The sequence below is a fragment of the Erpetoichthys calabaricus genome, chromosome 3 (assembly GCF_900747795.2).
Source record: "Erpetoichthys calabaricus chromosome 3, fErpCal1.3, whole genome shotgun sequence".
Taxonomy (NCBI): domain Eukaryota; kingdom Metazoa; phylum Chordata; class Cladistia; order Polypteriformes; family Polypteridae; genus Erpetoichthys; species Erpetoichthys calabaricus.
The window spans coordinates 115076087-115091578 of record NC_041396.2 but is presented as its reverse complement, the minus strand read 5'-3'; the positions used below and the strand labels follow the sequence as shown (position 1 = coordinate 115091578).

Sequence of the window (15492 nt, the reverse complement as noted above, 5' to 3'; positions counted from 1 at the left end):
TTACTCTTTTTATCTTTATTTTATTTTATTGTAGAATCAACTCCTATCTGCGCACAGCAGGGCAGCCGTGGGCGGATGCGTATGGTGTATTCACTCCATGTTATCGTGCATTGCGCTGTCAGTGGTATTTTGATAAAAGAATTTGAACAACATATAAGAAGCGTATAAATTATTAAACAGTAAAACATTAACATTTAAGAAGTAAAGTTACATTAAGTACTACTGCAGTGCCTTCGGGTATACCTCATTTTTTGTTTGCCCATTACATGCTTAAATGTATACATTTTTTGGTGCACCTACCCGAGAACACGCGACATATAACCGAGCGTGGGAGAAGCATGGATTTTAAACACGCGTTGAGTTCATCTGCTGGTCTCCCTCATGGAATAACTGGTAATGTTTGACTAAAATCTACAGCGAGTAAAACGACATTACGTCCTATTTTTTTTTTTTACGATCTCTGAGATCTTGCTTTTTTCGGTTCAAGGCTTCATAAGCTCTTTTATGTTGTATGGTGTACTTATCCCAAACCACCATCTTTGAATGTTGCAAGACTTTCGCCTTGTATGTAGATCGGGGTAATTACATTCATTGCATTCCTAGTCTGAATCACAATCTGATTGTATGGGTGGTTACCTGGCACTGTAGGGTTGCCACCCGTCCTTTAAAATACGGAATCGTGCCGCGTTTGAGAATGAAATTGCGCGTCCCGTTTTGAATCAATACTGGACGGGATTTATCCCGTATTTTTTTTATCATTTTTTTTTTTAAAGCAGCGTGTCATGCAAATCATCCCACACGCATTTTATGAAGATGCCTCCTTTCCTACTTTTGATTGGGTAATACTTGATGTCATCGTTAGTTTGATTGGTCTTTTTAACTGTCCAGTGAGGAGGGCGTGTCTTTTAAGTAGAGTCTGCAAAGTGTTGGCACTGAGATGTGGCGTTAGCGCCATAGTTGAAGCCCCTAACGTTGCGGTCAGCAAGTCGGCTAACATCCGCCATGTGCCGTCTTTCAGTTGCGAGAAGCAGATCATAGAATGGTTGAAACTGTTGCCCCTAACGTTGCGCCACGGCATGTGGTTCGTTTATACCTCGTGTCTTCTCATTAAACTTTTATCTGGCGAATATGTTATTGCAATCCGCAGCGGGAGCGTTTCTATAAACTTAATTTAAACTTACGTTTTACACCGTGCTTTGTTTCCCTTATGAACATGCTTGTATGCTTAACTCGCTCCGTTCTCAATTGTTTAATTAATTTTTTGCTCTTCGCTGTTTGCGGCTCTTCTTCCATTTCCCCCTACTTCGTTCTTTTATCTCGCGAATATGTTATTGCAATCCTTAACGGGAGCGTTTCAATAAACTGATTGAAAATAGTTTTGCATTTACCTTTTTAGTAAAAGGCGAGCTTTTAAGCCTGAGAAATCACCCCGTAAATGCACACGTTTAATTGCACATGTGTTAATATGTATGCTTACACAGTATTAAAAGACAGTCAAAAATTAACGTCATTTACCTTCATTCCCGCGTGTGACTCGTGCTGTAAATCTCTTCCTTGTTTTTAGTTCACGTGATTACGTAGGAGGCGTGATGACGCGATACGTGACTCCGCCTCCTCCATTACAGTGTATGGACAAAAAATATGTTCCAGTTATGACCATTACGCTTTGAATTTCGAAATGAAACCTGCCTAAATTTTGTAAGTAAGCTGTAAGGAATGAGCCTGCCAAATTTCAGCCTTCCACCTACACGGGAAGTTGGAGAATTAGTGATGAGTGAGTCAGTCAGTGAGTGAGTGAGTCAGTGAGGGCTTTGCCTTTTATTAGTATAGAGATATATATATATATATATATATATATATATATGTGTATATGTACAGTGGTGTGAAAAACTATTTGCCCCCTTCCTGATTTCTTATTCTTTTGCATGTTTGTCACACAAAATGTTTCTGATCATCAAACACATTTAACCATTAGTCAAATATAACACAAGTAAACACAAAATGCAGTTTTTAAATGATGGTTTTTATTATTTAGGGAGAAAAAAAATCCAAACCTACATGGCCTTGTGTGAAAAAGTAATTGCCCCCTTGTTAAAAAATAACCTAACTGTGGTGTATCACACCTGAGTTCAATTTCCGTAGCCACCCCCAGGCCTGATTACTGCCACACCTGTTTCAATCAAGAAATCACTTAAATAGGAGCTGCCTGACACAGAGGAGTAGACCAAAAGCACCTCAAAAGCTAGACATCATGCCAAGATCCAAAGAAATTCAGGAACAAATGAGAACAGAAGTAATTGAGATCTATCAGTCTGGTAAAGGTTATAAAGCCATTTCTAAAGCTTTGGGACTCCAGCGAACCACAGTGAGAGCCATTATCCACAAATGGCAAAAACATGGAACAGTGGTGAACCTTCCCAGGAGTGGCCGGCCGACCAAAATTACCCCAAGAGCGCAGAGACGACTCATCCGAGAGGTCACAAAAGACCCCAGGACAACGTCTAAAGAACTGCAGGCCTCACTTGCCTCAATTAAGGTCAGTGTTCACGACTCCACCATAAGAAAGAGACTGGGCAAAAACGACCTGCATGGCAGATTTCCAAGACACAAACCACTGTTAAGCAAAAAGAACATTAGGGCTCATCTCAATTTTGCTAAGAAACATCTCAATGATTGCCAAGACTTTTGGGAAAATACCTTGTGGACTGATGAGACAAAAGTTGAACTTTTTGGAAGGCAAATGTCCCGTTACATCTGGCGTAAAAGGAACACAGCATTTCAGAAAAAGAACATCATACCAACAGTAAAATATGGTGGTGGTAGTGTGATGGTCTGGGGTTGTTTTGCTGCTTCAGGACCTGGAAGGCTTGCTGTGATAGATGGAACCATGAATTCTACTGTCTACCAAAAAATCCTGAAGGAGAATGTCCGGCCATCTGTTCGTCAACTCAAGCTGAAGCGATCTTGGGTGCTGCAACAGGACAATGACCCAAAACACACCAGCAAATCCACCTCTGAATGGCTGAAGAAAAACAAACTGAAGACTTTGGAGTGGCCTAGTCAAAGTCCTGACCTGAATCCAATTGAGATGCTATGGCATGACCTTAAAAAGGCGGTTCATGCTAGAAAACCCTCAAATAAAGCTGAATTACAACAATTTTGCAAAGATGAGTGGGCCAAAATTCCTCCAGAGCGCTGTAAAAGACTCATTGCAAGTTATCGCAAACGCTTGATTGCAGTTATTGCTGCTAAGGGTGGCCCAACCAGTTATTAGGTTCAGGGGGCAATTACTTTTTCACACAGGGCCATGTAGGTTTGGATTTTTTTTTCTCCCTAAATAATAAAAACCACCATTTACAAACTGCATTTTGTGTTTACTTGTGTTATATTTGACTAATGGTTAAATGTGTTTGATGATCAGAAACATTTTGTGTGACAAACATGCAAAAGAATAAGAAATCAGGAAGGGGGCAAATAGTTTTTCACACCACTGTATGTATATGTATGTATATATATGTATATATGTATGTATATATATGTGTATATATGTATATGTATATATGTATATGTATACATATACATACATACATATATATATATACATTCATCCCAGGTGAATGTGGCTATGCTCAGGTGTTGTAGTGGTGATGCAGTACTCGAAGTCAGTCTTGCTCCTACTCACAATTCTTATTTACTTTTACATGATGGGGCGGGAACCTCCCTCTTGGAAGGTTGAAGTGCAGGTATAATAATTTATGATATTGAAAGGGGGGGGTCCTCTTTGAGAATTATGGTACCAGCCCATTTCAAGCACTTGGAGTTTGTGACCACCACAGTGGCTCTTCCCATTCAAAGTTTGTGTGTGATGCACTGATCAGGCTGCCTTCCTTCTGTAGTGCACTGAGTGCACTCCTGCCAAACAAGCCAAGTTTAAAAATCTCATGTACCTCTTGTTGTGCATGGGAGTGCCTGATTACTTTCTTCTAAGCTGTGTGAAATTAAAAACATAAAGTGACAACTGTTAGGGACTTTGAGGAAATTTTTGCAAATGTTTGGAGCCTATTGACAATGTTTATTGAATATATCCAGCATGTTGCTGATGGATGAAATTGTTCACCATCCGCTCAGCCCTACTTGGAAGACATGATTGAATTTGCTTAAAGACTGGCATTGCTAGATATGTTAATGTGATTGTCAATTACTTTTTATTGGTTCATATCTCAAACTTGCCGTTAAAAGTGTGTAATTGAACAGAATTACAACCCCATTAACTGTTGCTGCAGCAAGTAAGAAGGTTATGGCATTATCTGTCAAATTTGTGATTTAAATTGTTTTGATAAGAACTTAATAGTCCTCATGAGGCTGGGTTGTCCAGTTGTTGTGTAATGACATTCCCACTCTTTCACCCATCATGGACTATCATAAGCTTATTTGAAAGTCTGTCTACACCTACACCTACCCCATAAATACTTTTTCTATTATCTACAGTGATGTGACACCCATTTGGGTTTGCTGATTTTAATATTTTAGTTTTTGGACTGATATTTAAAGTGTTGACTCCAGTCAGTGTCAGATAGGATGTCTAACAATTGCTAATGTTTGTCATTATGTGCATATGATCTGGTGTTGGACTTGAGGCATCTGTATTATAGGTGCACTGATTGTGATTTTTTTAATAACCAATTCTTGTGTGTGACAGAAGATTGGCTGGATTTTTTTTTTTTTTTTTTTTGTTCTTTATTTCGCCTTATACAATTTCTTGTATTAGGAATTTGTTAGTTTTCGCATACCCCTTGGGGTCAGAGCGCAGGGTCAGCCATTGTACAGCGCCCCTGGAGCAATTACAGGTTAAGGGCCTTGCTCAAGGGCCCAGCAGAGCAGTGGCCTTTTTTGGCAGTGACAGGGATTCGAACCGGCAACCTTCGGGATACCAGCGCAAATCCTTAGCCTCAGAGCCACCACTCAGCCCATTTACTTGATTTCAAAGCAGTGTAAGGTCTGCAAATGAGACATGGACAAATCAGATAAGGATATTAATTACAAAATAGTTTTACACACTGTTTTAAAATATTGGACTAGTTTTGCAATTTACAGTTTGCACATTTTTGTAATGTACAGTTTATCATTAGTCAGTTTTCTTACCTGCATTATCCACTTCCTGATTGCAATGTGCAGTAGCTATCAATGCAGCATCAGCAAAACGAAAGGTTACTTTTGAAATGCTTACATGCATTGTTCTTTATAGTGATATAAACTTAAATTTGTTCAAACAATTACTCATTATTTAGAAATACTTTACCTTGTACAAATATATTCTTCACTAGCTGAGGTTCAGGGCTTACATTTATGTTTCAAAAGCAAGCTGAACAGACTAGAGCCAACTGCCTCCCTCATTACTTAAGTGACCCTTGTACCTCCTTTTAGATTGCTTTATTTTTCAAAACTTTAGAATTTCTGCTTTGGAGTTTATTTTGAACTTTACATTGGTATTTTTTTTAAGGCAGACATCATTAGTAATACATGCAGGTGTGAACTAACAACAGAACCACACATTCTCCAAGCTTTGTTATTACAATTGACTAAAGCAGGAATTGGAAAGCTTTTGTTGTTATAATACAGTGGTCTCCTGCATTTATGTCATACAGTTGGTTACAGTAGCTGCTACTTCTAGGCTGTGTACTGATCACAGTGAGCTCTATGGCTGTTCTTGCAGATCTCTATTTACCATGAGCTGAAATACCATATATTGAATCTGGTCATCTTCAGTGTTGTCCTGCTTTTCCCTTGAGGCTGATGGGCACTGGTTTCACACATAAAGGCATGGGCAATAGTGCAGTTTGAAAGCATTCTCAAATAGCATAGCACTTTAACAGCACAAGTCTGTCTGCTGTTCACTTCTTCTAGCCAGTTATTTCTGCAGCTTGTTGGAACTGTTTTGTCAGCTCATTAGATAGATGGATAGATACTTTATTAATCCCAAGGGGAAATTCACAAAATAAAGGTAGAAAGATAGTCATGCACGGAGCTGCTGGAAAGGCTGCCACTCGCGGCGGTGCCTAAGTCATCAGTTAAGTCAAGGATGTCCTGTCTTTTTGGTAAACAATTTTTTTTTATTTTAAATCTGTTATTCATTCATTTTCATACCATCTGTGGCATACCTTTCTGATTCAATTTTCAACCAAACCATGCCAAATCACACATAACTGACTGCTTGCCTGAGTTGTGCACTCAGGAATATGTATAGTCAAGTACCCAGACCTTAGCTGATTTACCAGAATATATCATAAATATTCTTTGATTTGCTTCCCACACAATAACTGGTTACGTATAATATAATCAGTATGTTTCATATTTAATTGATAGATAGATACTTTATTAATCCCAGGGGGAAATTCACAAATTTCCCCAACCATGGTGGTTTTACTTTGTATTAAAACCCACCCCATTTGTAGGCTTCTTCTGGATAAACTTTCCTTTTGCTCTGATTTTAGAATAATTTGTTAAAGATTCTTTCTTACGTGTTTGCAAATTAAACCAGTGCTTATTTTTATCACATTATATTATGTACTGTGTATTGGCTTAAATCAGTTGCTTTTCTTTAAAACTTGCATTTATTTTTCAGAAGGAAGTTTATCTACTACATGGAATGAAAAATATAGTTCTGTAACAAAGACCCCGAGCATGAAGACAAAAAATTCATTTTCTTCAATGGAAACTGTAAGTAACACAAAATAACAGTTTGCCTTACAAATTAAGTATTGTGTCTCAACTAGGAATATACTATATGTGGATTTCAAAATCAAGTTTGTCTTGTGTACACAGAATAGCAAGTGGATCTTAAGTAGCCATCTGAGATAAAAACTGTCTTTGAATCAAGTGATGTGAATACTAACAGTCCCATGAAGAAGAGAGAAAAGGGATTGTAGCACAGTTGAAGTCTTTAATAATAATATTTATCTTTCTAAGACAGCTTGTGGATAGGGATGGGGCGGTTACTGGTTTTTACAATAAACTACAATGAAATCCCTGGCAGTTATTACACCATTTCATGTTTTGATTAATCTGTAGTTCATTGCTGTTTTAACTTGCTAATTGCTTATCGACATGAAGCTTTATTTAGTGTTACATACTCTGATAAGTATTTGACTGCAAATGTGTTGTCCTGATGTGTATGTTTCTGCACAATTTATTGTATATCTATCCAGTATGTTTTGTTAATTCACATTGCTAGTATATGTCAAAAACAGGCTATGTTTACCTCCAGCTTTATGAATTGACCAGGAGTAAAATTTGAATTAATAGCATTCACATAAACATTTGCACTGGAATAAGGTGATGTATATTTAAAAAAAAAAAAAAAAAACGTTCTATCAAGGCCTGAAATTCAATAAGGGAATTACAAGATTACTGCCCAAATTTATTAATTTTTTAAATTTGGATTTTTTGAAGCACAAATTTCCCCACATATTTTATTTGGCAAGCATTTTCCCTTGTTTGTTGCAAGAATATTAGTCTTTTTTTTTTTTTTTTTTTTTTTTTAATATAACCGATTTATTGTTGTTCCTTATTTGTTACTTAGAAATTATCTTTACTTTCTTCATTGTTTGTTTCTTTACACTTTTATGCTTAGAATGTCACCTTTCTGTTGCTTTTGACCAAGATTGCTACTATTATGGAATTTGGAAATCTGATTGGAGCTACACATTTATGCTGCAGGAGTTGAAAGACTTTGCTGCCGCACAATGCCCAGTGTTTAAACTGTGACTCGGAAGAAACTTGACAAAACCTTATTAGCAACAGTTCATTCTAATCTCGCTACCAAATCTAGTAATAAATCATAGCCATTCTCGAACTCATTTACTCCAACCAAGAGGAGCAGGAAGCAAGAACCTATCATGCTAGCACTGGTCACAATGCAGGTAGAGGGCCTAGACATTGTAGCAATCTGTTGCAGTGTCCACTCACATACAACTCCACACTCGTACCAGGACCATTTAACTAAACCTCCAAAGCTTTGTAAATGTGGAACAAGATTGAAAGACCCCAAAGCAAAACACAGAGACACTGGAGGACCTGCAAACTCCACAAATACAATAAGGTTCTGGATTTGAAGCTAGTATGTGTTACTTTACAGTCTCATTGAGTCATTAGCATCACTGACTGAGTGGCAAGGGAAGCAAAATACTTTGTGAGCACTAGTGCATACAGTATGATAACAGCCTTAACAACTTTAAACAGTTTGTAAAATATATACATTTGGATGAGGAGTTACTGTTAAGTATTCTTCATGAGTTTCCATTTTCCATCATCAAGTTTCAGGTGTGTGCCTTGTGTTCTTGAGCATATGATATGAGCCAGTAATTTTAAACGGTATGCTTTGGGTTAGCCAATCTTCAGTGGCATGCAAAGGTTTGGGCACCCTTGCTTAAAATGCCTGTTACTGTGAATAGTTGAGCAGAAGTTGAAATGATCACCAACAAAATGATTAAGGGCCTGAAGCAAACGTTTGGGCACCTGACATGGTCAGTACTTAGTAACACCCCTTTTGACATGTATCACAGGTTGTAAATACTTTTTGTAGCCAGCTAAGAGTCTTTGAATTCTTACCTGGGGTGTTTGTTCCCATTTGTCCTCACAAAAGGCTTGTAATTCTGCAAGATTCTTGGATGCACTGCTCTTTCAATCAATCCACAGATTTTCAATAATGTTTAGGTTGGGGTACTGTGAGGTCCATGGCAAAACCATCAGCTTGTGCCTCTTGAGGTATTCCATTGTAGATTTTGAGGTGCGTTTCAGATCATTATCTTGCAGGACCCATACTCTTTTTAACTTCAGCTTTTTTTAATAGATGATGTGATGTTTGCTTCTAGAATTTGTTGGTATTTTGAATCTATTCTTCCATCTACCAAGGACATGTTTCCTGTGCCACTGGCTGAAACACAAGCCCAACGTATGATTAATCCATCCCAATGCTTAACAGATGGAGAGGTGTTCTTTTCCTGGAATTTGGCACTTTTTTTTTTTTCTCTCCAAACATACCTTTGCACATTGTGGCTAAAATGCTCTGAATTTTGGAAATGATTTCAGTTGTACACAGGACTTAAGACAGAAGACTTATGTTCATTTGTAAACTTCAGGCACTGAATTTTGTGGCTAGGACACTGCACATGTTTTCTTCTGCTTAGAGGAGCCCATGGCTGCTGATTATTGGGAAAAGGCTTGAGAAATCAAAGAATTTCTACATCTTTGCAATTTGCATCCCTTGGGTTTCCTAGTGATGGCTGTAAACAATCCATAGCCCTAAAAAGCTATGAGCTTAGAAAACTTGATCTGAAATATCTTGGGGTATCCAAACTTTTGCATGGTTCTCCTTTCCTTTTTCTCACTGTTCAATTGTACAAAACAAAAGCAGTACACTTCTTCTTTCAGCTGCTGATTTGGCATCTTGCTCTGTTACACTCACCACCTGCATGTCCTCTCTCACCACATCCATAAACCTTCTCTTAGGCCTTTTTCTTACCTGGCAGCTCTATCGTTAACATCCTTTTCCCAATTTGTCACGCCAAGCACCCTTCTTGCTGTCAGTCTTACTACTTGCTGCAGTTGCCCAGCTGTCTGGCAACTCTTGACTGCCACCCAGTACCTGTCTTACCTCCTCCTTAAACTTAACCTTGCAGTCTTCCTTTTTCACCTTTCACCATTTGATCCTTTGCTCTGTCCTCTCTCTCCTCCTCTTCTTCTTGATCTCCAGCGTCATCCTACAGACCACCATCCTATGCTGCCTAACTACACTTTCCCTTGCCACCACTTTGCAGTTTTTAATCTCCTTCAGATTGGCTCTTCTGCATAGGATATAATCTACCTGTGTGCATCTTCCTCCACTCTTGTACGTCACCTTATCTTCCTCCCTTTTCTTAAAATAAGTATTCACCATAGCCATACCCATCCCTTTTGCAAAATCCACTATCGTCTGACCTTCTTCATTCATCTCCTTGACACCATACCTATCCATCACCTTCTCATCTCCTCTGTTCTCTTCACCAACATGTCCATTGAAATCCGCTCCCATTACCACTTTCTGTCCCTTGGGTACACTGTTCATCACTTCATCCAACTCACTCCAGAAATTTTCATTCTCATCCATCGAACACCCAACCAACATTCATCATCACACCTCCAATTTCCAGCTTCATAATCATTACTCTGTCTGACACTTTTTTCACCTCCAAAACACTCTTGACACGCTGTTCCTTCAGAATAACTCCTACTCCATTTCTCCTCCCATCCACACCATGATAGAACAATTTGAATCCACTTCAGATCCACCTCTCCTTACTCCCCTTTCATTTAGTCTCTTGTACACACAATATATCAACCTTCCTTCTCTTTATCATATCGGCTAACTCTGTTCCCTTAACAGTCATACTGCCAACATTGAAAGTTCCTACCCTCAATTTCACTCTCTTTACCTTTCTCCTGTCCTTGTGCCTCTGGACAGGTCTCCTCCTTCGGCCAACAGTAGCCCAATTTCCGCCAGCACCCTGTTGGGTAATAGTACTGGTGGCAGTCGTTTGTTAACTCAGGCCTAGACCGATCCGGTATGGAAATTTGTATCTTTGTCCGCATATTGATCTGGCAAAATTTTACACTGGATGCCCTTCCTGACATAACCCTCTCTATTTATCTGGGCTTGGGATCAGCACGAAGAAACACACTGGTTTGTGCATCCCCTGTGGGATGAAAAAAACTAATCTTGCATAAAATGCTTGAAAGAAACGTCCTCTTTAAATTTTATGCCTTTTGGTAATCCGTTCATCTTCTGCTCTCAAATCTATTCACAGTAACAGACATTTTAAGCAAGGGTGCCCAAATTTTGACATTCCACTGTATAGACAGATGGAATTCCAGACATGGGGTTCTTTGTTATTGCTGGTGTATATTTTTGGCGTTATTTTATTTGATTTTCATGCAGTTTATTGTTTAGCCTTCAAGAGTTAGTTTCTGTTAGCGTTTTCCTTTTTCTTTAGTGACCTGGGATGCATCTTATGTTTTGTGTTTTGTTGAGGGGAAATGGTAGCTCCCTTTTCAGCACAGGAAGGCAGTGGAATTGCACTTACTTTATAAAGGATAGTGTTGGTATAGTCAGACTGTCTGCTGAGATTGCTGAGAGAGAGAGACTGCAAAGCACACCAGATGAGAGAGGCCACTGGGTGGCTGGGCATTTTGCTGTGTAATCAGAGCAGATTGAAGCTTCCTTTTAACTAGTATTTTTAGTGTGGAACATTATTTTTCTTGATCGCGGGTTGATTCAGAGCCCATACTTTTTTTTTTTTTTTTTTTTAAGGTCGCTATATACCTATGGAATGAGTTCATATTTGGATAAGAGCCTTTGATTTTTATTTTTCTCCACAAGAGTTTTTGGTGTATATTTTTATTTTAAATATTTTTCACTGTAAATATTTTTTGCACCCTGAACTATGAGTTCATTTTTAAGTGACTGTGTGGAATAAAATCTGCCTATCTTCCTCTCTACATCTGCCATCCTTATTGCCTCTTTTTGCAACCTTTTGTGTGAATCGGTTCCAAACAGCCAGCAGGGCTTCTGGTCCCACCGGTGGCTTGTGACAGTATGCTGTATGTGTAAAGTAGCCATCTTAACCGGTGTGCACTGTAGTGCCTCCTACGATATGGGTATATCTATCCATTTACCATATAATACAAACGTTAAGGTCTATTTATCTAGTCCCTCTGAACAATATGATTGGTCAGTTTGACTTTGGTGTGTGATTGGTCAGTGTGGTGTGGTTTTGTGATGGTTTTGTGATGCAATCAGAATTATGAGCATGAGACGCACAAGGAGGAATAAAGGAGTACGAGGCATGTTGAGTGTGTTGCCTTCAAAGACAGTAAGTATAAAACCGGACAGGACGAGAGAAAGGCACCTAGAATATGAGTCTGAGAAGCAGGCTTTACAGGAACACACTTAAGAGAGTGAGTGATGGTGAAGAGATGTTCATGCATGTAAACACAGAGGAAAAACTCTGAGTACATGTAAAATAAGAGATAGCAAATATTTTTTAGTTATTCTATTACCCATCTTTGACAGGTACTGTGGCTTAAGTATGTTTTGCCTAAATATGTTGAATTTCTTAAATTACAGTAACAGCACTCACACTTATAGCCTTGTGTTGACTGCTCAACTTCTCTAAAGCTGCAGAAAATGATACTTTTCCAGTAGAGAAGGGATAAAAAAAAAAGTTAAAAGAAAAAAAAAATACCTTACTGTTCTCAGCATATTTTGCTTTACTTTCTTTTTTTATTTCCTCCTAGTGGCCTGGTTTTTTGGCAATATACGAGTGGAACTTTCTACATGTGAAATGAAAAATGTATTTGAAGTTAAAACAGAAGAAATAACAAACTATGAGATACTGATAACTATCCACTCAAATTTTTAAACTACTGTAAACATCATGACTTAACACTGATATTAATATCTCAGACATTTTTTTTTAATCTTTTGGTTTTAACACTTTCCAACCTCATTTTCATTCCCCCAGAGTCTTAAATCTCCCTCTGTGTTAAATTTAAGGAGACATTTTGCCCCCCCAATTTCAAGCTCAGCTTACAGAATTAGTCATATATAGCCATGTTTATGATTTAGCTTGAAGCTTGTAGTACTGAAAAGGAGAACGTAAACCATTGAAGAAACGCATTTAAAGATTTTGTTAGATTTAAACCCATAACACTAGCAGTTTGCAACAGTGGCTATATTTTTACATTCAAGCCATCCCAAATGTATAAATTATTCACTGGAGATTTACAGGTAAATTCTGTGTGCAAGGGGCATTTGGATTAATAATTGCATTGAAGCAGTTATTTGGCCCAACACCTCTGTCGAAATCAAACCAATTCATGGTAAATTTAAATACATATGTGTAATTAGTAGCTGCACTGACAGACGCAAGTGAAAGGTTTATTCTGATTATAAGTCTGATACGTTTCGGTTATCTTTCACTGTTCTGTTCAAACGGAAGAGGATCCACTGATGTGGTGCATGGGCCATGCATCAAACTATTTCACCTTCAAAGGTTGCCACAAAGCTTTTATGCATTGTGGCAATTAATGTATCATCGGGGAGAATTTTCACTGCCATTGTGCATAGGTGACAGATTATTTTTTATTTTTTTTTTAATTTATTGATTTTATTGAAATCACACAACATTCCATATAAATATACATTTTACAAGGATAGGATTGTAAACAAATCAACCCCCACCCCTGAGAGAGAGCATGGGCAGCAGAATAAAACTTAGTAAAAAATAAGCAAATAGATAAATAAGTGAATATAGATAAATGGAGAAGAAAAAGAAAAAAAGAGAATCTGCTTCCTCAGTGCTTTAAAAGCTTATTCTAAAATGTTACTGATTTAGATCCTGCCAGGTTTTGAAATATTTCTGCACTGATCCTCTGTGAGAATTTTATTTTTTCCAATTTCAAATAATATACAACATCAGTTACCCAATGACTTTAAAGGGGAGATTTAGGATTCTTCCAGTTGAGCAAGATAAGTCTACTTGCCAATAGTGTAGTAAAGGCAATTACAGTTGGTTTGTCCTTCTCCACTTTAAGCCCATCTGGAAGTACACCAAACACAGCTGTTAGTGGATTAGGAAGGATCGTGACACCAAATCTGTCTGAAAGGCATTTAAAAATCTTGGTCCAAAATGATGTTAATTTTGTGCAGGCCCAAAACATGTGACCCAGTGAGGCTGGAACTTGATTGCAGCATTCGCAGGTTTGATCTTGCCCTGAAAACATTTTGGACAATTTTAAGCGAGACAGATGTGCTCGATATATAATTTTTAGTTGAATAATTGTATGCTTTGCACATATGGAGCTCGAAAGATTACTAGTAAGTTTTACTCTTCTGGCCTAGCTCTCTTTCTCATGGATGGGGGTTGATGTGTTTCGAACCTACTTTTGTTAAACTTGACTTGTTTGTATGGAATGTTGTTTAATTTTAATAAAATCAATAAAATGCAAAGAAAAAAAGTGAAACGATTTCAATATGTTCTAGTGCTTTAAAAACGTTATCACATTATAAATACACTGTGATGATAATGAAAACCTGATAATTTTGGTAACAGTAATCGTGATATGAAATTTTGATATAGTCTGATCTCTTGTAGAGCAAGTTTTTGCTGCAATAACTGTTGTAGATCTTTTGGTTTTTTTAGTCAGATCATGCTTGTGGACCACAATTTTCAAATTGTTTTTTCCCCTTTAACATTAACACTAGAATTACTGAAGCCTACGAAAAAAAGTCATAATCCCAGGCCACTTTAAATTCCTTCGCACCTCTCCTTCAGTATCTTTTTGTTTTGCAACTGTGTCAATCAGCGCAAGCAACCTGCATCCTTTCCCCCCCACCGACGGAGCTGAAGTCAGTTTGAAAATTCTCAGAGGTCAAGTGTTTTTTTTTTTTTTTTGTTTTTTTTTGGGAGTGAGGTTCCAGGAGTTGTATGGGGTAAATAATGCTATGCTCTGTAAAGGGTTGGGCACCCCTGATAAAAATCACTGCATCAATTTCTAACTTGCTAAGCTTTTAAGGCAGCAACTTCATTTTAACATATTTTATACCTTATGGAAACCACAACATTTCAGTAGTGAAATATTTTTTATTGGACCAACAGAACCAATTTTAATATGCATTTAAACAAAAATAGGCAGATGCATAAATTTGGGCACCCCGAAGGAATAATCCCATCAATATTTAGTAGAGCCTCCTTTTGCTGAAATAACAGCCTGTAGACACCTCCTATAGCCACTGACAAGTCCCCGAGTTCTGGCTGGTGATATTTTGAACCATTCTTCCATACAAAATGCCTCAAGTTCAGTCTGGTTTGATGGCTTTCGAGCATGGATAGCCTGCTTCAAATCAATCCATACATTTTCAATGATGATCAGGTCTGGGGACTGGGATTTCCATTCTAGAACATTGTACTTGCGCCTCTGCAAGAATTCCTTTGTATATTTTGAACAGTGCTTTGGATCATTGTTGTGCTGAAACATCCAACCCTGGCATAAACAGCTTTGTGATTGACATTCTGTCAAGAATCTGCCGATACTGGGAGGAATTCATGCAGCCCTGAACTTTAACAAGGTTTCCAGTACCTGTGCTAGCCACATACCCCCTCTACCAAATTTTACAGTAGGCAGCAAGTTCTTCTCTTGGAATGCTGTGTTTTTATTTTTAACCTGCCATGCATAGTGCCTCTAGTTGTGACCAAATAACTTAGTCTCATCTGTCCACAATATTTTTTTTCCAAAATGTTTCTGGCTTGTCCAGATGCGCTTTTGCGTACCTCATGCAACTCTTCTTGTCGTGAATACTCAGAAATGGCCTTTTGCACATAACCCTTCCACCGAGCTGTTCCTGGTGCAAAGTGTGCTCAACTGTGGAACGATGTACAATGACATCAGCAGCAGCTA

At 38.1% G+C, this 15492-nt stretch overlaps 1 protein-coding gene across 3 annotated transcripts in view; it reads left to right on the top strand.

Annotated features, from left to right (window-relative positions):
• lin9 (lin-9 DREAM MuvB core complex component) overlaps window positions 1-15492 on the top strand; it is a 322562-nt gene that overhangs the window by 81153 nt on the left and 225917 nt on the right. For all 3 annotated transcript variants that reach the window (XM_051924272.1, XM_028797293.2, XM_051924273.1), the window contains exon 3: window positions 6623-6717. The gene's annotated coding sequence lies outside the window, so the exon portion shown is untranslated. The remainder of the gene's footprint in view (window positions 1-6622; window positions 6718-15492) is intronic.